The sequence below is a fragment of the Pongo pygmaeus genome, chromosome 4, assembly GCF_028885625.2.
Source record: "Pongo pygmaeus isolate AG05252 chromosome 4, NHGRI_mPonPyg2-v2.0_pri, whole genome shotgun sequence".
Lineage (NCBI taxonomy): Eukaryota > Metazoa > Chordata > Mammalia > Primates > Hominidae > Pongo > Pongo pygmaeus.
In genome coordinates this window covers 131679802-131702464 of record NC_072377.2, presented here as the reverse complement: position 1 = coordinate 131702464, position 22663 = coordinate 131679802, and the positions used below count along the sequence as shown (strand labels likewise).

At 40.9% G+C, this 22663-nt stretch overlaps 1 protein-coding gene across 2 annotated transcripts in view; it reads right to left on the bottom strand.

Annotated features, from left to right (window-relative positions):
* Positions 1-15248, bottom strand: part of MEGF10 (multiple EGF like domains 10) — a 241187-nt gene extending 225939 nt beyond the window's left edge. The window contains exons 1-2 of one of the 2 annotated variants that reach the window (XM_063665197.1): positions 14948-15248; positions 12330-12485 (exon numbers count right to left, since the gene is read on the bottom strand). The gene's annotated coding sequence lies outside the window, so the exon portion shown is untranslated. The remainder of the gene's footprint in view (positions 1-12329; positions 12486-14947) is intronic. The other variant, XM_063665198.1, reaches the window with a different exon arrangement.
* Positions 15249-22663: the final 7415 nt, after the last annotated feature.

The window sequence follows — 22663 nt, the reverse complement described above, 5'->3', positions numbered from 1 at the left end:
CTTTGGCTACTGCTTTCATTCATCCATACAGTTTTCTCCTTCTGGAACTCCTGTGATAATGATACTATTTCTTTTCTCTTTTTTTTTTTTTTTTTTTTTTGGAGTCTTGCACTGTCACCTGGGCTGGAGGCTGGAGTGCAGTGGCACGATAGCCCAATAATACTATTTCTTTTGCTTTCATCTTTCCTGTCTCTTGACTGTCTTCTAAATTGCCAGTTCTTGAAATTTATGCCCTATATTCTGAAAGAATTTTTTTTTTTTTTTTGACAGTTTCTCTCTTGTTGCCCAGGCTGGAGTGCAACGGCACAGTCTTGGCTCACTGCAACCTCCACCTCCTGGGTTCAAGCTATTCTCCTGCCTCAGCCTCCCAAGTAGCTGGGATTATAGGCATGCACCACGATGCCAAGCTAATTTTGTATTTTTAGTAGAGATGGGGTTTCTCCATGTTAGTCAGGCTGGTCTTGAACTCCCAACCTCAGGTGATCCACCTGCCTCCACCTCCCAAACTGCTGGGATTACAGGCATGAGCCACAATGCCCAGCAGAAGAATGTTTTACAGTTACTCTTCTCTTTATTTTCAAGACATATTTTTGGTCTCTAGATTTTGACTGGTGATTTTTCTCTTATCTTTACAGTGGAAGAATTCGTTTTTCCAGCATGAACAGCCAAAATGTGAACAGTGGCTTATTAGTGACCCCCTCATTTACTACCACCTCTAGCATTTCCAACTAAAACTCCTGAGCTTCATCGATATAGGTAAAAATTTCTGATGATGATACACAAATGACCTTTTTATAACCCTTTTACATGTTTTGGATTATTTCTTTCTAGAATAGGAAAGAGGGAGTCATCAGATGTAATCAGGATACCATCTTTGTCACAAAAGATTCCATTTATTTTTTCTAGACTGTGATGAAAGAAACTTTGTATTTGTTTCTCACTTAAGAAAAATAAATTTTTTAAGAAAGAAAAATTGGACATACTCAACTTCCTTCCTTACAGAGAAATAAGAAAGTTATTTAAATTTCAACATTCTTATGAAAAGAGCTTTTTTGGGAGGGATAAATTTTTTACTTACTTTCCCCCACTAAAAACATTTTGAAATACATTCCTTGAAACCATCTTCAATAGTCCTGAATTTACTATGAACTTCTGTGTCCAACTGCCCAAACAAGGACAGGGAAATATGCCCATGAAAGTTAACCTCTGCTGAAAACAACCATGAGGTAGAAAAAACAATGGGAACATCTGTATTTTATCCTGACAATATGTTCTCTCTTATTCTGGAAGCACAGGATGTCTTTACTCTGTCAGCTGCAAAAATATTATCTCTCTGCAGGAATGAAACAAGTGTGGAATATATATTATGCTACCACATTACATGCATACCTAAGCAGAAAACAAAGAAAATAGCCATTTAATATATAACTCAGTTTTGCCTCCAGGGACAGATAAAAATTTTTATTATAATACCCAAATGGTACAGTCCATAAATATACATGGAAAATGTGATAGGGCGAAGTCAGGCTCTTTTGTCTAGATACTTGTGGCTAAAAATTTATCTTCTGACCCTCATCCTAATCTTTCCTTCAAATAGACATAAAGTAGGCTATATTTTTTATGAGGTCCAGGAATCTGGGGGCCACGGAGATCAAAACCCATCACCATTTTTCAGCAAACCATTAATTTTTAAATGTCTGTGGAAAATAACTATTGGCTGATATCTTTCAGTTCCATTTCAAACGTTTTACCTTATGCAGTTTACCTAATAAACAATCAAGTTACTAAAAATAAAAAATAAAAAACAGTAACTAAGTTGATAATTTAATAACTTCAGATGTTTCTAAAGGCTTAGTTGTGTTTACCCTTTTTGAAATCAATAACATTTCATTTGGAATTTTAAATCCACTTTAATGAGCATTCTGCTAGCAGCAGTTTAATTTAAGATCCGAACTTATACAAACAAAAGTAATAGAGGATTTTACCTAGATAACAATTTATACTTACCTTTTGCAGACCACATCACTGATTTGAATGTATAAATCCCTGCAATTTCATTATATATGCCTCTTAAAATTTTTTAATGCTTTTAACCAGAGAAGGGGTTATATAGGAAGAATATTCCCAATGTAACAAGTCTTAATGTTGCTCAGGTATTTGCAACATGACCGACATGGTTCTTCTAGTACTGGTGCTATCTTTGGAAGCTTTTACAGAGCAACAACATGACTTCCTTATAGGCAGTAAATGAGAAACATCCTATGATAATGCCACTGGCTTTCTACATAAGCTGCCTGTTTTATGTCTTATCAAATTGAAGCATTTGTCAACACACAAACCTTGTTTCTTTGTATCTTCACATTCATTCACTGATTTAATGCTGACAATGTGTTCTGCATTGTTCCCCTCCCTCTAAGTAACCTTTTGGGGTCATGTAATCTATCCCTATAAAACTAAGTGGAAGCATCCCCCATAAACAAGGAGCTATAGATACTGTTTCTAAAATCCACTCTCTGGCACCATACCATAGGGACCCAAGCAGCTCTGGAGTCTCCAGAGGGTGCTCAAGAGGGAAATTATAGCCTTTGGGCTCCTCAGTGCCTCCCTGTGAGATGCTGTGCTGTCTTGCACTGTTGCTTCCTGGAAGCATTTTATAGCTATCACACCCTAATGTACCAAAACTGTACAATCCCCTCATAATTTATGAAATTCTTCAAAAAAGTGATTATTTCACTCTCTGTTATAGCTCTACTTTCCATAGAAGCTCAAAAAAGTAATTTTTAATGGCTAAAACCACAATTACTTTTGCTCCAAACTAATAGTCCTTGAACCATGGTGGAACACATAGCACCAAGCAATGCTTCCCCATTTTGCCCCTCTCCCAGCAGTCTTGTAACAAATCCTCTCCTTAAGCCCCCCACCAAAAAATCATATCACATAAATTGACACCCAGGCACAATCCAAATCCCAGTTTAGGCTCAGCTGGAGCCTTTTACCCCATCTGTAAATATCCAAAATTCATCCTATATCAATGAATAACTTACTGTGTTGCTTCATGAACATTCCTTTGTTACCTATAAGAAGAGAGCTTACCTGAGAATGACAGTAGCACAGGGCAAAGCAAGCCAGGAGATGAAGAGACACTCCTATCAACCTCCTCTGAGCCCCTGAAACCAACCTCCACCTTTGCTTCCCATAGTTATATGTGGCAGTAAATTCCCTTTGTTGCTTAAGTTAATTTGAGTTTGGTTATATGTCACTTACAACTGAAATAATCTTGACAAATACACTAATAATTATCAAATTTTATTGGGTTATATAAATATTAGTGCCTCGGGAACTTGAAACAACAAATCCCAGAGATGTGCAACCATAAACACTATAGCCTGATGAGTGATTCAATTAAATATGTACATATAGATCATCGCCCAAGCCACATATATAAAAATAAGGAGAGATAAATCTGAAGGAGAAGGAAAAATCTTTTGCATTTTGACACAATTTATTCAGCAGAAGACATCTGCCCAATGTCTAGGTCTGGAAAGATAAATTATTCCATTTTATGTTGTTATTAAATTGTATTACTCTTCATTAAAGTTAAATGCATTTGGAGGAATTAAGCTTATCAAAAATTTGGCAGTGTAATATAAGCGATGATTCTTTGTTGATTTGACAACATCTTCCTGTGAGTTGATTCACAATTTTAATTTTAGAAAACAATATTTCTTTGATAGGGGCTGACAGAATGATGTGAACTGCTGCATCATTTTGCATGAAGTCATATTGATTGTGAAAGGAAACAGAAGCCAAGTGACTTAACCAATTTTTCAAGGAGGATTATGACAATAATGTTTCCATATTGTCAGAGGGGATCACATCAATTTAAGAACTAAAATTCAGCTTCAGGAGACAATCACCTGTCCTTTTGAAGATAAATACAAAGGAACTCTATGAAGATAAAAATTCTAAATAACGTTAGTGAAAAAAATAGTTAAAAATGTATGAAATTATGTGTCGATATCAAGCACCTTCTATGGATACAATGATGAGCAAAACAGAGACATCAGAGAGCTTTCAACCTAGAGGAAGGCATTAGCCAATCACAGAGAATTATAATTCCAACTAGGATGTTACCAGAGAAATGGACCTGCTACCAGGTCCATGCTGGGGCTTCATGCTAAGCAAATAGACCAGGGAAGGATTTCATAAAGAAGTGATATTGAACTGATATTTAAAGAATGAATAAGCCCTGACTTGATAAAGAGGGAAAACAGCATTCTGGTCTGAGGGACAAGCCTCTACATAGGTGTAGGGAAGACTGGAGCAAGAATAAGAGACCTAAAACTGCCCTGAGGCCAGAACCCAGGGAAAGGAGCCCGTGAGTGAGGAGGGCCCAGGCTGAACAGAGGTAGAAAGTTTCCTCCTAAAATACTCTATAGACTTTGAATGGTTTCAGGCAGGGCTTGTGTGATCAGTTTTGCATTTTAAAAAACATCACCTTGGCTTCAGGCTAGATAATAAATGGGGGATGGGGTCAGGGTCCAGGCAAGGGAAAATAGTAGCTGGGGCTGGGTAGAAGTAGGGGTGAGGGTAAGACACAGGTAGAGAAGCCATCTGTCATGGCAGCTTATTCTCTTCAAACATTTATTGAGAGTCACCAGCAGGAAATCTGACTAAATCATTCTCTTTTTAAAAACTCTTTGTTGGGCAAAAATCTCAAACATCTAAAAGAGTAGACAGAATAATCTAATGAACCCCTATATGCTCAACCCTAAGCGCCAACAACAATCAATGCTGGACTAATCTAGCCTGATCTATATTCCCAATCTTTCTCTACTCCCAGATATATTTTTAAATTATGAACATTTCAAACCTTCAGAAAAGTCATGAGAGTACTACAGCAATCATCCATTTAACATTCATTTAGATCCATTGTTAACATCTTGTTAACTTTATATATATATAAAGTATATACGTAAAACTGTGTGTGTGTGTGTGTATATATATATATATTTACTGTGTATATTCTCTCTCTCCCGTATGTGTGTGTGTGTGTGTGTGTGTGTGTGTCTTCCATCATCTATCCCCTAAGAGCAAAGGCACTCTCTTATACAACCAGCATATAATTATTGCTCAGGAACTTTAACATTATCTAATATACAGTCCAAATTCAAAATTTCCCACGTGTTCCAATAACATCCTGTATAGCTGTTTTTTCCCCTGATCTAGGATCCAAATAATGCTCACACATTTATTTTGTTATCCTGTCTCTTTAGTCTCCATCAATCTCAAGCGTTCCTCAGCATTTGTGTCTTTCATGACATTGATGCCTGTGAAGGGTCCTGGCCAGCGGCTTTGCAGGATGTCCTTTAATGTGTGTTTGTCTGATTGTTTACTCATGATTAGATTGAGGTGAAACATTTTGGCAGTACTATCGCATAGGTGATGTTTGTCCTTCTCAATATATCACCTCAGGAGCCACATGATGTCAGTTGTACCATTACTGATAATGATTCTTTCACTTTTCTAACCTATTGAGTTCATATCCTATAGACATAATCCATTACTGTGGAAACCAGACAAGGACTGCAAAATATAATTTCTATTTCCTCATGAGCCATCTTAATACCAAGAGACATTTACACAGATCATTTATACAGACAAAACTTTACTGGTTGTATTCACAAAAGGTGGATATAGATCATAAATAGACACGGATGGGGGATGAATATCCTACAGCAATTAGAAGATATTAGTAAGTTTGGGAATTAGAATCTGGAGAGGAAGTGGAGTGTGGAGGTGAAGCACATCACCTCAGGAGCCAGACCGCCCTGCCACTTCCCACCCATGTGACTTTGGGCAAGTTACTTAACCTTTCTGTGTCCACATCTGTAACATGGGATGTCACAGAACTCTTCCTTATATGGTTGGTGCCAAAACTGAGTTGCTACATGTGCAGTGCCTGGCATACCACAAGCTGTCAATGAGATGATGATGATGATGATGATGGTAATGTTTCTAGAGAAGGACCACTAACCTCCATGTGTGGACGAAAGGAAGACCTTGGTTTTTTTTATATATATAAAAAATATTGTCTGAGACCAGGCATGGTGGCTCACGCCTGTAATCCCAGAAATTTGGGAGCCTGAGGTAGGTGGACCACCTGAGTTCAGGAGTTCGAGACCAGCCTGGACAACATGGCAAAGCCCCGACTCTACTAAAAATACAGAAATTAGCTGGGTGTGGGGGTGCATGTCTATAGTCCCAGCTACTCGGGGGGCTGAGGCAGGAGAATTGCTTGAACCCGGGAGGTGGAGGTTGCAGTGAGCCAAGATTGCGCCACTGCACTCCAGCCTGAGTGGCACAGCAAGACTCCATCTCAGTATATACATATATATATAGATAGTCTGAAGTTTATACCCTGTTAAAAACATAATATGGTAAAATGTCAACACATTTGTATAAAATCATCAGCATCATTTAATGAGAACTACATAGGGTAAAAGAGTTTGATTTTAACAGTTAGATGACTAGCATTAACATTTCCCAAATATTCAGTAGAAGACACCATAGGGTAGAAACATCCAGATGACAAAAATAGAGGAAGGGAGCAGGGAGAAGCAAGGGAAGGGCAAAGAGGTAGAGGGAGAGGGAAAGTCCCACATCCCTGGCCCTGAGTCCTCAAATCTCACCCTGCCCAGGACTTAAAATTACTGGCCTTTCTACCACTCACAGGCTTGCTTCCCTAACAGTCCCCTCTGGGCTTCTTCCTGCTGTAGGATTTAAAAATCCAGGCTTTCATTATTGTCTCCCCAACTCAGCCTACCTAACCATACCCAAAACAAAACACACATAGCATGTTTTCTTTTTCTTCTTCGTCTCTTATTTTTCAGTGAAGTCCCACCATTTATCAAAGTTAAATAACGTTTTTGTTGTTGTTGTTTTTTGGGTTTTTTTTTTTTTTTTTTTTTTGGAGACAGAGTCTAGCTCTGTTGCCCAGGCTGGAGTGCAGTGGTGTGATCTCAGCTCACTGCAACCTCTGCCTCCTGGGTTCAAGTGATTCTCCTGCCTCAGCCTCCCAAGTAGCTGGAATTACAGGCACCCACCACCATGCCCAGCTACTTTTGTATTTTTAGTATAGACAGAGTTTCACTGTGTTGGCCAGGCTGGTCTTGAACTCCTGACCTCGTGATCTACCCACCTCGGCCTCCCAAAGTGCTAGGATTACAATCATGAGCCACCACACCAGGCCGAAGTTAAATGACTTCTACAACAGGCATGAATTTTACAGTCCCAAAACCCAGATGTGCAAACATAAAACCCCCTTTATTTTTTCAAAACTGACTTAGATCACAAGACCCACTTCCACAAATGGAAAAATACCTTACTGCCAATTCAAGGAAAACGCAGACATTTCTGGGATTTGTTTTTTAGTTTCTTTAGGTAAATAGGAAGTCAATATGGAATTCATACTCTCTCTTATTTCCTTCTGTTCTCTCCATCACTCCCTAAATCTGGGGGCAACAGGTGCAGCAGCTTAAGCTGCAGAAAAGAAAGAAAGGATTCTCTCAGTTCTCTCAAGGAAACTGTCTAGAACAGCAGATTGTTCTAATCTTGATTACAAATAATCAAGTAAATGCCCAATTGTAATACAAGTAAGTTTCCCAAAAGTGTTTTGGGAGTACAGAGCAAGTATAAAGAAGCATAAACTCAGTTCAAAGGGCCAGAGAAGCTTCCAAGAGGAGGCAGTTTTTAAGTTTTATTTTAAGAATGAGATGGAGATAGTAAGTTTAAGAAGACAGGGAAGGATATCTCAGGAAGCATTTGCTAAGGCATGGAATAGTGGGAGAGGGTGACGTCCTTGGGAAATAGAAGTAGTTCTGTCCAGCTGGAGCACAGGGCATGCTCAGAATACTGGAGATGAGTCTAGAGAGATGAACACACTGTACATCAAGCCAAAGGATTTGGAGTGTCTTCTCTAGACCAAGACTTGGCAAACTGTACATGGAGTCCAAATATAGCCTGGTTTTGTAAACAAAGTTGTACTGAACACAGCCATACTCATTTGTTTACATACTGTCTTCAGCTGCCTTCATGCTTCAACATCAGAGTTCGGTAGTTATGGCAGAGGCTATATGGCCACCAAAGCCTAGTATATTTACTATCCAGCTCTTTACCTTAAAAGTTTGCTAGCTGGGCCTGGTGGCTCACGCCTGTAATCCCAGCACTTTGGGAGGCTGACGTGGGCAGATCATGAGGTCAAGAGATGGAGACCATCCTGGCCAACATGGTGAAACCCCATCTCTACTAAAAATACAAAAATTAGCTGGGCATGGCGGCGCGTGCCTATAGTCCCAGCTACTTGGGAGGCTGAAGCAAGAGAATCGCTTGAACCCTGGAGGCAGAGGTTGGAGTGAGCCGAGATCGCACCCCTGTACTCCAGCCTGGTGACAGAGCAAGACACTGTCTCAAAAAAAAAATTTGCCGACCCTGGGCTAACCCACTTCATTAATATATGCACCCTCTTTAAAAGGATAAATTATCCTAGAGCCAAAACTCCACTTAAATATTGTTAGTATATTGTTATTTAGATATAAAATTAAGTGCAAGCATCTTATGCTTATAGCTCTTTTGCAACTATAAAAATGTGTATAAACTAACAAAAACAATACAATTCAAATTAATTTATTAATTCAATGTGAATGATGACATCACTTGTATGGAGACAGATTTCCATGCAGGAGACAGATTTGGTGCAGGTACCAAAATCAACTGTCAGTACTCAGCTCTAAGGAAGCCATTGAGGTGATCCACAATTGTTCATGTTTTAAAATATCATCCAAATGAAAACACGATAATTTAAAAATTACCACAGAGAGCTGCAGATTCTGGATGACATGCAGTTACTGAATAAATCTAACAGACAGCTATTCACATGGCAACAAATAGCTAAAAACAACTAGTCCAAACTAGGTGAACCCAAGGGGTAGCAATGGATTAGAGAGAAGAGGACACATTTGAGAATATTCAGTATACTATCTGGACAAAACTTTAAACATCAAATGGTTGTGTGGAGGAAGAAACATAAGGGAAGATTCAGGAATGACTCACAGGTTTCTGGTGTGGGCATGTGTGCTCACCGAGGTGAATAAACACAAAGGAGGTAAAAGTTTGGGAGAGAAAGACACTAAGATCCCTTGGGTATGTTGAATTTAAGGCATCTGTGAAACTAGTTCTTATTCTGAATAAAGTTGGATGTATAGGACAATGCAGTTATAAGCAATAACTGGCTCATAAAGATATGCAAGTTGGAGGCCAGGCATGGTGGCTCACGCCTGTAATCCCAGCACTTTGGGAGGCCAAGGCGGATGGATTGCCTGAGGTGAGATGTTCGCAACCAGTCTGGCCAACATGGTAAAACCATATCTCTACTAAAAATACAAAAAAATTAGATGGGCATGGTGGCATGCGCCTGTAATCCCAGCTACTCGGCAGGCTGAGGCAGGGGAATTGCTTGAACCAGGGAGGTGGAGGTTGCAGTGAGCCGAGATTGCGCCACTGCACTCCAGCCTGGGTGACAGAGTGAGACTCCATCTCAAAAAAAGAAAAAAAAAAAAAGATATGGAAGTTGGAAATAAGTTGTTATTGAACTACCAATATAGATGAGATGATAGCCCACATAGAAAAGTAAAAAGTGAGAGAAGAAGAAAGCACTAAAAGACACTTAACAAAGAACTGGCCATTATAGGGAGCTTTCTAAATAACTACATTTATGAATCCCTAAATATAATCAATTCAGTATGATCTATGTGAATGGAGGGAAATTATAATATGCATAATATGAGATACCAATACAAAAGTTATTTCTTTTTGGTGGATTCATTTTGGTAGATGCACAGAGGAGAGAAGCATTGATAGAAGATTTATTTGTTTGCTAAAATTTGGTTTGCTCTCCCAGGAGGCACATTAACTTGGATAAAATGACAAAATGGTATAGAATGTGGCAGTCACTGTTAGTTGTCTATTCAATATCCATTTCTTCTTTACAAACCAACTTGAATTTTTCTCAGTGGCAATGTGCCTAACTGAAAACTTTATTTTCCCGCCCACTCTGCACCTATGAATGGCCATGTAACACAGTTCTGGCCAATGAAATACAAGTGAAAGTCAAAGGATGAAACTTCTGTGGAAGCTCTTTAAAAGGCACATAGACTCAAGTGACTGGATGCTTTGTGCATACCTTCTTCCTTCCTAGATACATCATGTTGGAGGTGGAGCCACAGTATTGTGACCACCAGGCCCCAAAAGCATGGTAAGGATTACTGAGCGGAAATACAGGAGGATCCTGGGGGCTTCACAAATCCTCAGTATGAGCCCTGACTCTGCTTCCAGATGTAAATAAGAATAATTGGATCCCTAATTTTTTCAGTCACTTTTTTTCTGGGTTTCTGTTAGTTGAGGCCTAGTGAATTTCTCCCTACGCAGAAGGCCTATTTGAAAATGGTCTCAGCTAAAAAATCCCCATAGATAACTTTCAAAGTTAATGTAATGTCCAGGAATAAATGAAAAGTTGATTCCCACCTAGATGCAACAGGAAACCTCTCAACCTTATTACTAGGGCCACCTGCTTCAGCCTTGATTAAACGAAGTGAAGGAAAAAAGGAAGTGAGCAGCCCAGAGTTTAGCTGGCCATGACAAATGAGTTCCTGGTAAGACTGTATCCTCCAAATCTCCAATTTCTAGCATCCTCTACCATGCTTTCTTTTAGCTTTTCATCTTTCTTTCCATTCTTAATCTAATGGGAAAAAAGGTGAATAATAAAGTATGAATACTATTATTCATTAACCTTCAGTGCCTTCTCATTGTCCACCCAGTTAAGCATATGAAGGATGATTTATTGAACTACTAATTTGTGCTTTTCATTGCCAGTGTTTTCCTCTCCTATTCCAAGCAAGTAGCCAAGCTAATTGCCGCCTTACTTCAGGGAAGTTTGTGGCAGAAGCTCGAAAGCAAATGACCTACCACACCTGCTTGTGTCCTGGTCTTCAAGAGCTTGGGTTCCTGAAGTGGATTATGCTGGAGCAACACAGGTAGAAGCAGAAGTAACAAAGGAGAGAAGGAGACTGCCATACTGCCCTATACCAGGAAGGTGGGGTGGTTTCCACAATCATCAAGGGGCCTGTGTCCTACTTCTAGCAGAACCTGGGGAAGACGACAAGGACTCTGCGGGGCCTAACTGTGTGGTGAAGCTAGGGAGGCTGTACCCTTGGCAATAGGGCTTCCATTGTGAAGAAAGATGCCTGCAGGCCAAGAAGAGCAGAGAAACAGAGTCACTGCCATTCAAGAGTTCATGACAACTTCAACAATAGGGCCACCATAATAAGCCAAAAATTAGGAGTAATTCGCCTGTGTTTTAAGGAACCACAAAGTCTCTGAGAGACTGAAGAAGAGAGAACACCCAAATGACAGATTAAATTTACCTCCAGCAAGGTGGGATTAAGGCTCACAGAAATATCCAGAACACTCTACTCACATCTACTGGGGTCCAAGGCCTCAACAGCACAGTCTCCTCAACCTGCTGCTCCAGACATTTGGCTTTTCTTCCTCTGCTTGAATCCTACAATTGCGATGCTTTCCTGCCTCTGTGTTTGCTTGGAATTTTCTGTCCTTTGGCAATTTAATGCATGTATTCATCCATTTAATAATAAGTGCCCATCTTTTCTATCTTCAAATACTTGCCCTTCATAAGGTTCTCCCTGACCCCTCTGAAAAGCCATGATTTCCTCCTTTACATCTCCAAGTTTTGTACTTCTCTTGGGACATTTACCCTGTACTACTTTTTGTTACCATTTCACATCTGCTCCCCGCCACATCTTAAACATTTGTTGAACATCTACTAAGCATCCTAAAGACACTGACTGTTTCCCAAGTACCTAGCATAACACCATATGCCATTGACCTTAGGACACTAAACTGAACAGAACATAGAGCCTGTCCTCAAAGTTCTCAAAGTCAATGTATCATGCTCGGGGATCACAGGATTGTATGTAGTAACTTCTCAGCCTTTGTTGATCTTGATTGTCAGCATTTTAAAGCTCCTTTCAGCTACTTATATAAAATTTAAGCAAAATGAGGAAGATAATTTCGTTGGAGAGAAAGCTTCTGGATGCTTCAGAATATGCCACCTCACCTGAATGGTAACCATTACACTTGTAAATAAGATAAAATAGCAAGAAAAATCTAAACATATGCTTTGATTATTTTCTTTTTGAAAATCAATAAGATCATTTTTATTTTCAAAGAAAATGTGCAAATAAAAATATTGTTACCGCTTATTTGAAATCCATGAAAAATGCTGAGGTGAAGGAACTGTTGTCCAAAAACTGCTTTCTCTTCCCGGGCTTACTTCCTTTGCCTTCATTGTTTTCTGCTGCCACTGCTGCTTTGGAATTTGCTGTTATGTGTAATAAACTCCATCGCAGTGTCTGTGGATAAATCAAGAAATATTCACTGGAGATCTTGTCACAGGCCACAGTCCAGACTTAATCCCTGCTCTCCCTTCCCACGCTTCTCAGTCTGTTTAGGCTCTCTCTCTTCTTCCAAATTCTCCATTCTCCTGATGCTACTAGCCTTTGGAGTTGACCTTTCTGTTTTCCGTCTCCCAAGTATGTCACACACCTATATCATAGTGGGCCAATGAAGGAAGGGGCACTGGCCTGGAATCAAGAAGCCTAAGCTCATTTGGTCATTTATTCAATCAACAAATATTTTTGAGTATTTTCTATGTATCAGGCCTTGGTCTAAGCCTTGGAAAGTAGTAATGAACAACATAGTGAAATCCCCAGCTTACATTCTAGTAGATAAAGATAAGTATACAGATTATCAAGAAGATTATAGACAGTGATAAATGCTATGAAGAAAATAAAGGAGTTGATGTGATAGAGTAATTTTACAGGGTCACTTGGAGTGCAGCTGTCAGGGAAGGCTTTTCTGCCATTTAAGCAGAGACCTGATGGATGGGAAGGTGCTAACTAGATTCCAAGAAAGAGTGTTTCCGGCAACACATCCCTAATATGCCCAAGGCACAGAAAGGAGGCCATGTGGCAACAGCAGAGAGCAGGAAGAAGAGAGGGACCCTAGCAAGATCAGCAGAAAAGGATGAGCTCATGGAGGATCTAGCAGCCACGCTGAGGAGTTTAGATTTTAATCTAAGAGTATGAGATTTATTTGATGTGCTTTAAGCAGAGGAATGAAACCATTTCATTTTTGTAAACATCACTATGACTACAGGGTGAAGAGTGGAATTAGAAATATCAATTAGGAGACTACTGCATAAAGTCAGGAGAGAGAAGGGGGAGGATTCAGTTCTTTAGAGCTGAAGCTTATAGGACTTACAAATGGATCCCGTGTAAGAGGTAGGGGGGAGTCACCAAGATAGTGTCCAGATTTGGGCTAAAAGGCTTGGGTGGATGGTGGGTGCCCTTCACTGACACAGGACAGCATTCCAAGCCTGCCTTGCCCAACTCTGGGCAATTTTGCCTCTTCAACTTTGAAATAAAGGCATTGAAAGGGACTGAATAAGTGGCCCCAGGCACTTTTCCAGCACTAAAATACCACAGTTCTATTGGGTTATTAGGACACAAATATGTTTTTCTTGCTTCCCATTAAGAAAATAACACAAGATTTAAAATGACAGAGGCTGAGATTCAAATCAAAGATCCACAAACCCATGTGGTGTTGACAAACAGATTCCACGTGCCTCAGTCTCCCCATCTGCAAAATGAAATCACAAAGCAGGCCTGCCTCACTGTGCTGCTGGGAGGGATACATAATATATGTAAGGAGCCTGGAATATAACGGTTCTTGGTCAATCCCACATTCTCCTTTCCTGACAGACCCAACAATTGTTTATTTTCTTTCTTTCATTCATCTCACTTTGTAAGTCTCTTGGCTCTGGGACTTTTCTCCAAGGATGAACTAAGATCTGGGACTCCCAGAGCAGATTTCACTTGTGTCCTTCCCTCCCTGGGGTGGTCGCTTCGTCCTGGACCTCTCTGCCTTCCCGCTTGGATGTTGACCATTTAAAGGGTGAGCGCCATGCAGTTAGCTTCAAGCCTGGGGACACCGGGGTTTCAACACCAGGGTTTTAACATCGGAGCTTAATTTTGACTCATACTTTTCCCTGCCTTCCAGCTCCACCCCTTTCCCTGATCAATGGGGCTAGGAAGGGGAAAAAGTGAACAGCAAAAACCAGTCCTGAGAAGAAAATGGGATGGAATGGCTGCTGATGAGAGAGATCTCATCCCCTGAAATCTCACCAATACGCTTTTTTGCTGCCGATGGCCATAATACTTCACGCTTGGGGAACGACATGGACAAACTACGAGGGATATTACAGTCTCATCTGCTGCCTACACTATGTTTTAGTTACCAAAACCTAAAATTTTAGATGCCATAAAAATTCACTGATGAACTCGTTGGTTTTTCTTATTGATGCCTCTCTTTTTCATTTATCTCAATTGCCCATCTTTGCTTTTTAGGAATAAAGCCAAAAAACAGAATTCTCCAAGTGTCAAGCAAAAACACATACTTTGCACACGTTTCTCGAGGTCCAGCCCGAAAGCCTGCGCCCTGGGCGTCCCTGCTCCGGCCGCTAGAGGGGGGTGCGCTGCTCGCTCCCCTCCCTCCGCCTCCCGCGTCGCCGGCGGGCCCCTCACGGCCCAGCGCATGGGGCAGAGACGCCATGCTGGCTGATACACACGCCCGGAGGAGCTGAAGGAGGAAGCCACTTGAAAATAAACAGGTGCCGTAAAGGGCACAGGTAGCTTGCCCGGGCTTCCTGCTTCCTGGTCGCTCGCGCTTGCCTCTCCGCCGCCTCGCCTCGCCTTGAGCAGCCCCTGCACCCCGTTCTTTCACTCCCCCGCGCGTGAGCTCCTGGCAGCCTCACCCTTTTGCACATGACACGCCTCCCCGGGTCTCCCGCAGACAGGCCTCGCTCCTCCCTCCGCCAGGCCTGCCCGGGAGGCCTCGACCCGGCGAGGTGACCCTCCCCAGGGTCGCCGGCGCGAGGACGGGGCTGGCGGTGCAGCGGAGCTGCTTCCTCAGAGCCGCTTCCTCAGAGCCGCTTCCTCAGAGCCGCTTCCTCAGAGCCAGCTGCGGCGGGCCCGGGCGGGAACCACGGGAGCCCAGTGCACCAGCCTCCTCGGTGCTACCGCGGGACACAGAGGAAACAGCCACAGCTGGTTTCTGTGGGCAGGCCCCGGGCTGAAACTAGAGCCAGGGTAAGGGAAGCAATAATAACATCTCACATTTGCAAGAGGGCTTTATGCTTTCCAAAACGCCCTCACAAATACCCTGGCTTATGTTACTTCCTGTAAGGTGCGCAAGTATTAGGGACCCCTTTTTACAAGTGAGAAAACAGCCCATAGGAAGGTTAAGCATTAGTGACAGAGCTGGACTGGACTCCAATGCCAGGGTGAGAGGTTTGCCCAAACATCCCGGACCTGTGTAACATCTGTCAGGAGCTTAGCGCGATGAAGGTCAGATGACTCAGCGGCTCCAACGCTTGAGAGCCCTTACTGTGGCCCTTTACTGTGTCCAGGTGCGGCCGGCGGGGGACAGGGAAAGAGGTCACAGCGAAGACTCAGAAGAAACAAAAGAAAAGCGAATGTAAGAGCTTCACCACCTTCCCACTCCAGGACGGTGGACAACAAGAGGTTTGAAAGCTGTGATGTCCTCACTGTCTTCCTTCCCTCTCATGGAATGAAAAGTCGTTTTTGCCAGAATATTATACCTGCAAGATCTCATGGGGAGGAGACTGCAGTCTACCCGCTGGAGATTTTTGCCTACAGAAAGCTTCCCTTTTTTTGCAACCCAGAGACAGACTTTATAGCCTCTCCAACTCCCCTTGAATTTTTAAGGGAGAGAAAGAAAAGTCCCAAAGTGAAAGATAGTGGTCATCTATGCCTTGGAAAGATAAATGGGTGTTTTGGTTTTGTTTTTAAATGAATTTTCCTTTTCTAAAGAATTTCTTTCAAAAAATTAGTGGGAGTTGAGGTGAGGCATGTGTTTTATATTTTTATATCCACTTTAGTAGGTTTTAATATAACGTCTTGAGTCCCTTTTGAATTTCTTTATGACCCAGGTCAAGCTGCCCTGATTCAGGTTCCACACTGCTAAAAATTAAATTGTAGCTTCCATCCATGTCACAAATATGTAAGCTGGGGAGGTAACCTACTATCAGGCCATATTTACAGAATGGCTAAAAAACTAAGCTAAACTTCTCGAAGATGTCAATACCTAAGTGTCTTTGGGATACTTCCTGATACTACCTGTGAGAATCTGTTCATTTTTTCTTTTAATTAGGACTTTATTTTACTGAAAAAAAAAATATCTTGAATGAAGAGAGCCAAAGTACATGGTGATGTGAGTGTGAGTCATGGAACTTCTTCTTTTCTCTGAATAATTTTTTCACTTAAGAAGACATCCAGATACATTCAGATAATTTGACTATTTGCCGACCTCTTGGATGTGCCATAGATTCTTATGCATTGGATCCTTGAAGACTTACGCTTCAGGATGGCATGCCGGACACACAAGTTCACTTCCCCCTTGCAAAGCCACATGACGTTTACGGTAAAGAAATAAGGCAGAAATAAAGTCATGACACTGTGACCAGAAGGAAGGCCATCCGAGAGAAATATACTTTTGTGAAGTTCTTGGCAAGAAGAAAGAGGAGAGGACCAGGCCGGGCACGGTAGCTCACGCCTGTAATCCCAGCACTTTGAGAGGCCAAGGCGGGTGGATTACAAGGTCAGGAGATTGAGACCATCCTGGCTAACACGGTGAAACCCTGTCTCTACTAAAAGTACAAAAAATTAGCCAGGCATGGTGGCGGGCGCCTGTAGTCCCAGCTATTGGGGAGGCTAAGGCAGGAGAATGGCGTGAACCCAGGAGGCGGAGCTTGCAGTGAGCTGAGATCGTGCCACTGCACTCCAGCCTGGGCAACAGTGCAAGACTCCATCTCAAAAAAAAAAAAAAAAAAAGAGAAAATTGATAATTTGACTATTTGCCGACCTCTTGGATGTACCATAGATTCTTATGCACTGGATCCTTGAAGATTTACACTTCAGGATGGCATGCCGGGCACACAAGTTCACTTCCCCCTTGCAAAGCCACATGACATTTACAGTAAAGAAATAAGGCAGAAATAAAGTCATGACACTACTGTGACCAGTGCAGTGGCATGACAATAACTCACTGCAGCCTCAAATTCCTGGGCTCAAGGGATCCTCCTACCTCAGCCTACTGTGGAATAAGTGAGACCACAGGCACGTGCCACCATGCTTGTCTAATTTTTTTTTTTAAGTACTGGTAGAGATGGGTACCTTGCTTTGTTGCCCAGGCTAGTCTTAAACTCCAGGCCTCAAACCATGCTCCCACCCCAGCCTCCTGAAGCACTAGGATTACAGGCATGAGCCACTGCATCCAGCCCAAAAGAGGCTTCTTATAAAAAAGGAACAACCAGAAAACAAGAAAGGGTTACCGGAAATTAAAAATATGGCTAAGGTGCCTCGTTAGCTCAGTCAGTAGCGCTTCAGTCTCATAAAAATATGGCTGCTAAAAAATTTTGCCTGTAACACAAACACTGAAAAATGAAATCAAGGAAATCTACCAAAATGATGAGTAAAAAGAAATCAAAAGTATGAAACAAAAGTTACAATCAGAGAATCAATAGAAGTCCTACACCCGCCTAACAGAACTGTCAGAAGAAAGCTGAAAAAAAAATGTGCAGGAGAAAATCATTGAATAAACCATAGGTGAAGAACGGATAAACGAAATGTGGTATATACATACAATGAAACATTATCCAGTCACAAAAAGGAAAGGAGCTACATGCTACAACATGGATGAACCTTGACAACATTATGCTGAGTGAAAAAAACCAGACACAAAGGCACAAAGGCCACATATTGTATGATTCCATTTATATGAAACATCCAGAATAGGCAAAGCCATAGAGACAGAGAGTAAATTAGTGGTTTCCAGGGGCTGGGGGAAAGGGGTAATGAGTGAGTGATTGCTAATGGGTGTGGGATTTCTTTTGGGGGTGATGAAAATGTTCTGAAGCTAGATTGTGGTGATGGTTGCACAGCTTTGTAAATATACAAAAACCATTTCTTTGTATGCTTTAAAAGGGTGAATTTTATGGTGTGTGAATTATTTATTTTTAACCAAAAAAAAAAAAATAGTAGAAGAAAATCTCCAGAACTAAAAAATAAAAAGATTGAAGGTTCTGTATGAAGCAGAGTAAATATATAGATACTCTCAAATTCATTCTTATGGAATTAAACACTAAAGAAGGGCGGGGAAAAATGCTAAAGAGTGTCAAGAAAAAAGTTACAGAAAAATTAAAATAAAATTGGCATCAAACTTCTCATTTGAAATACCACCAGAAGAAAATGGAACAATGCCTTTTTCACAGTTCTGTAGGAATATGTTATTGACCAAATTAGGATAGGAAATCAGACACCTAGGAAAATAATATCTTCTAAGAAAGTTTTTTTCATTCAACAATAGTATAACTAAGAAGCTGATGTCTTTGTGATATCATGAAGAACACATGTGTTTCTGTTTGCAACAAGAAAAATGTAAGACAATTAGCAATTTTGGATAAAAAAATAGTTTCAAGAACCAATGTGTAAATATGAACAACTAAAGTGTGGCATGATTTTGAAGAAATTGAGTGTGAAGAAAGAGAATCCATTTGATCTCAATGCCTAGAACATGCTTCTATGACTAGTTTAGTGACATAAGATTACATTCCATTTTCTGGGGATTAAACCACTTAATTCTGCGTTTAATTATATATAATGTAGTAAAAAATATGAAAAGTGGCACTTATTGATTTAAAGCTATAAATGTAGCTGTAGAGGAAATGTAATACATGTGGGGAATAGTAGAAGATAAATTCTTTCAAAGTAGGGAAGGAATATATACTGTCTAAATAATGTGTTCAGTATAGAAGAATAGGCAAATTACCCTAAATTACAGTCTAACCATCAGAGGACTGAAACAGAAGCAATTAAAAGTAGTTTCCTCTGAGGAGGATACTGGGAGCTGGGAATAATACTTGCACTTGCTATTTAACACCATGATATATTTTTCAACATTTTGCTTTACCATATGCATGTATGACATAAATTTTTTTATTATACTTTAAGTTCTAAGTTAACTGTGCACAAAGTGCAGGTTTGTTACATAGGTATACACGTGCCATGCTGGTTTGCTGCACCCATCAACTCGTCATTTACCTTAGGTATTTCTCCTAATGCTATCCCTCCCCCAGCCCCCCACCCCCCAACAGGCTCCAGTGTGTGATGTTCCCTGCCCTGTGTATGACATGAATTTTTTTAAGAGAGAAAGAACAATTTCCAGGCTTGCAAAATAGGCTGTATCATTAGAAATACTTCCAGCAGCAGCATACAAAAACCTTTACTAACAGTGGCTTGCATCATGACATTTGTTATTTGTTTAAAAAGTGATCTAGAGGTAGGCAGAAGGAACTGACTGCAGTTGATTTGGTGGCTTGACGACATCAGTTTCTTCCCGTCTGTCTGCTCTGCCACCCAAAGTTCTGGCTATGGTCTCCACTCAAGAGCCCAACATAGCTGCTGGCTCCAAGAACCAGTTTTCTCACAGCCACATGCAGTCTCAGGAAGGAAATTACAGAAACAAAAAGGACTAACTTCCACATGATGATCACCTTTTATTTTCTTTTCTGGAAGCCACCATGCCTTCCTCCTCCAACCCATTCAGCTCCTTTCCATCCTTCTCTTGCATTTCGTTGGCTGGAATTAAGTCACTTGCTCACCTCTGAACCAATCACAGGGAATTTAGTTCACCGGAACTGAAGCAGATCTATCATATCTCATCATCTGTAGCTGAGCACATTGCTCCCTGAACAAAATTGGTGTTCTTGATAAAGAAGAAGAGGGCATTGACTGTTAGGTAGGCAATAACAGGGTCTACCAGGCTGACTGATGGATTAACCAGCTACCATCCCTTATGAGGAGACAATTGCCAGCCTGTCTGTTAGAGTCACAAAGCCTGGAATCTCTCACAATGAAAGGCTATACAATTCTGAGGCCTTGGTCCTATGTTAATTTAATGCGGATTAATCTTTTGAGATAAAACCATTAGTCACGTGTTGGCATCTGCAAATTAACAGTGGCTTCTGGGGAGAAACTCTGGAGAAAAAAAATCACATCACTGCATTTTTCAAAGGTTCAACATCAAAAATTTATCAAGTGTAAAAACCCAGTCTGTTTGATACTGTTAAAATGATTAATATTACAAATAGCTGCTAGAAACAAGGCACATCTGACAACCTGAAGGACTGGAAGGAGAGGCAAACAGTTTCCTTTCTGAAGTAGGAAAAGTTAGTTTCATCATTTGCATTTTCCCTCCCTCATATCATTTTATGTCTCTGGCACATTTCCTAAATCAAAGACTTTCCTGGGGATTCTATTTATCAGACAGGTATTGGCTTGCTTTTCAGCAGCCCTATCATAGTTAATTTACTAATATATCCTATAGACTTTCTGCACAATCTACACAGCTAAGGCCCATAGTGCCTCATAATTCCCACCTATTTTAAGTGAAAGACTTAATGTGTAGATGGGATCTGACATATGAGTGCTGCTCACCAGTTCACTGTCAGAGCAGGTCTGAATAATTAGCACCAGCAGCTCTTCTTTGCAGATATTAATACCTTATATCATAAATGTCAAGCATAGCACAAAGATGCAACTGGAAAACCTCCGAAAGGAAGGGAGCCCATAAATCATGAAGGTTTCACTCTATTTTTCTTCCATTTTACTATCAGAAAGTAAACCCAGGGTGGTGAGATTTAAAATCCTGCCCACCTCTTATTTATTACTTAGCATGGGGCCTTTCCTGAAGCTGAACCCTGGAGGAAGGGCTGAGGGGAAGGAGACACCTCAGCCGGGGAGGGATAATGATGCATTCAGGGGTGAGGGGTAAGTGGAAAACTAAACCTCTCAGCAGCACTCCCAGACAGTTCTGTACTCCTTACCCATGTCGCTGTGTTGTGTACACTTGGGACTTAGAGGCTGGAAGATTGTACAATACAGGCTATTGGAGGGGTTGCTTATAAAAAATCATAACCCCCTGCCCTACTCAATGAAGAAAATAATCTCTTTTATGGTTGGAGAACAAGTGTGAGAATGAATGTTGTAATGTAATGTTCATACATTTTAATGAACTTGCTGAGGACGCCAGGACCTAAATAAACACCTCATTCAAACTAGGCCCTAGCTCTGCAGTTAGCAAGGCCACGTCCAACCTCACCTCCAACAGTAGGTATCACTCTTCTAACTGCAATTTAATTTAATTTAGAGATGAGGAAGTCTGTACTTCTGAAAAAAAAAACAAAAGCAAAAAACTATTCTATCCTAAGAACTTTGGCACTTTGGCTATTAGAAGGTTTCCACTATATTTAGCTGAGGTTGATTTCTCTGAAACTCCTTTTGGTTCATCCTACTTCCCCTTCTAGGGTCCCATGGGGATAATTCTACCTTTTTTGTTGTTGTTGTTGTTGTTGAGAGAGGATCTCACTCTGTCTCCCAGGCTGGAATGCAGTGGCACAATTAGGGCTCACTGCAGCCTCAACCTCCTAGGTTCAATGAGTCCTCCCACCTCAGGTTCCTAAGTAGCTGAGACTACAAGTGGGTGCCACCACACCTGGCTATTTTTTTTTAATTTGGGGTTTGAGGGTACATGTGAAGGTTTGTTACATAGATAAACATGTGTCACAGGGGTTTGTTGTACATGTTATTACATCACCTAGTTATTAAGCTCAGTACCCAGTAGTTATCTTTTCTGCTCCTCTCCCTCCTCCCACCCTTCTCCCTCTGATAGGCCCCAGTGTCTGTCATTTCCTTCTTCATGTGCATAAGTTCTATCAGTTAGCTCCCACTTATAAGTGAGAACATGCAGTATTTGATTTTCTGTTCCTGTGTTAGTTTGCTAAGGATGATAGCCTCCAGCTCTATCCATGTTCCCACAAAAGATATGATCTCATTTTTTATGGCTGCATAATATTCCATGGTATATATGTACCACATTTTCTTGTCCAGTCTGTCATTGATGGGCATTTAGGTTGATTCCATATCTTTGCTATTGTGAATAGTGTTGCAGTGAACATTTGCATGCATGTGTCTTTATGGTAAAATGTGTTATATTCCTCTGGGTATGTATCTGGAGGACTTGCTGGGTCAAATGGTAGTTCTGCTTTTAGCTCTTTGAGGAATCGCCATACTGCTTTCCACATGGCTAAACTAATTTACACTCCCACTGAAAGTTTATAAGAGTTCCCTTTTCTCCACAACCTTACCAGTGCCAGCATCTGTTGTTTTTGTTTTTGTTTTTGACTTTTTATTAATAGCCATTCTGACTAGTGTGAGATGGTATCTCATTATGGTTTTGATTTGCATTTCTCTAATGATCAGTGATATTGAGCTTTTTTTAATATGCTTGTTGGCCACATGTATGTCGTCTTTTGAGAAGTGTCTCTTCATGCCCTTTGCCCAGTTTTTAATGAGATTGTTTGTTTTTCTCTTGTACATTTGTTTAAGTTCCT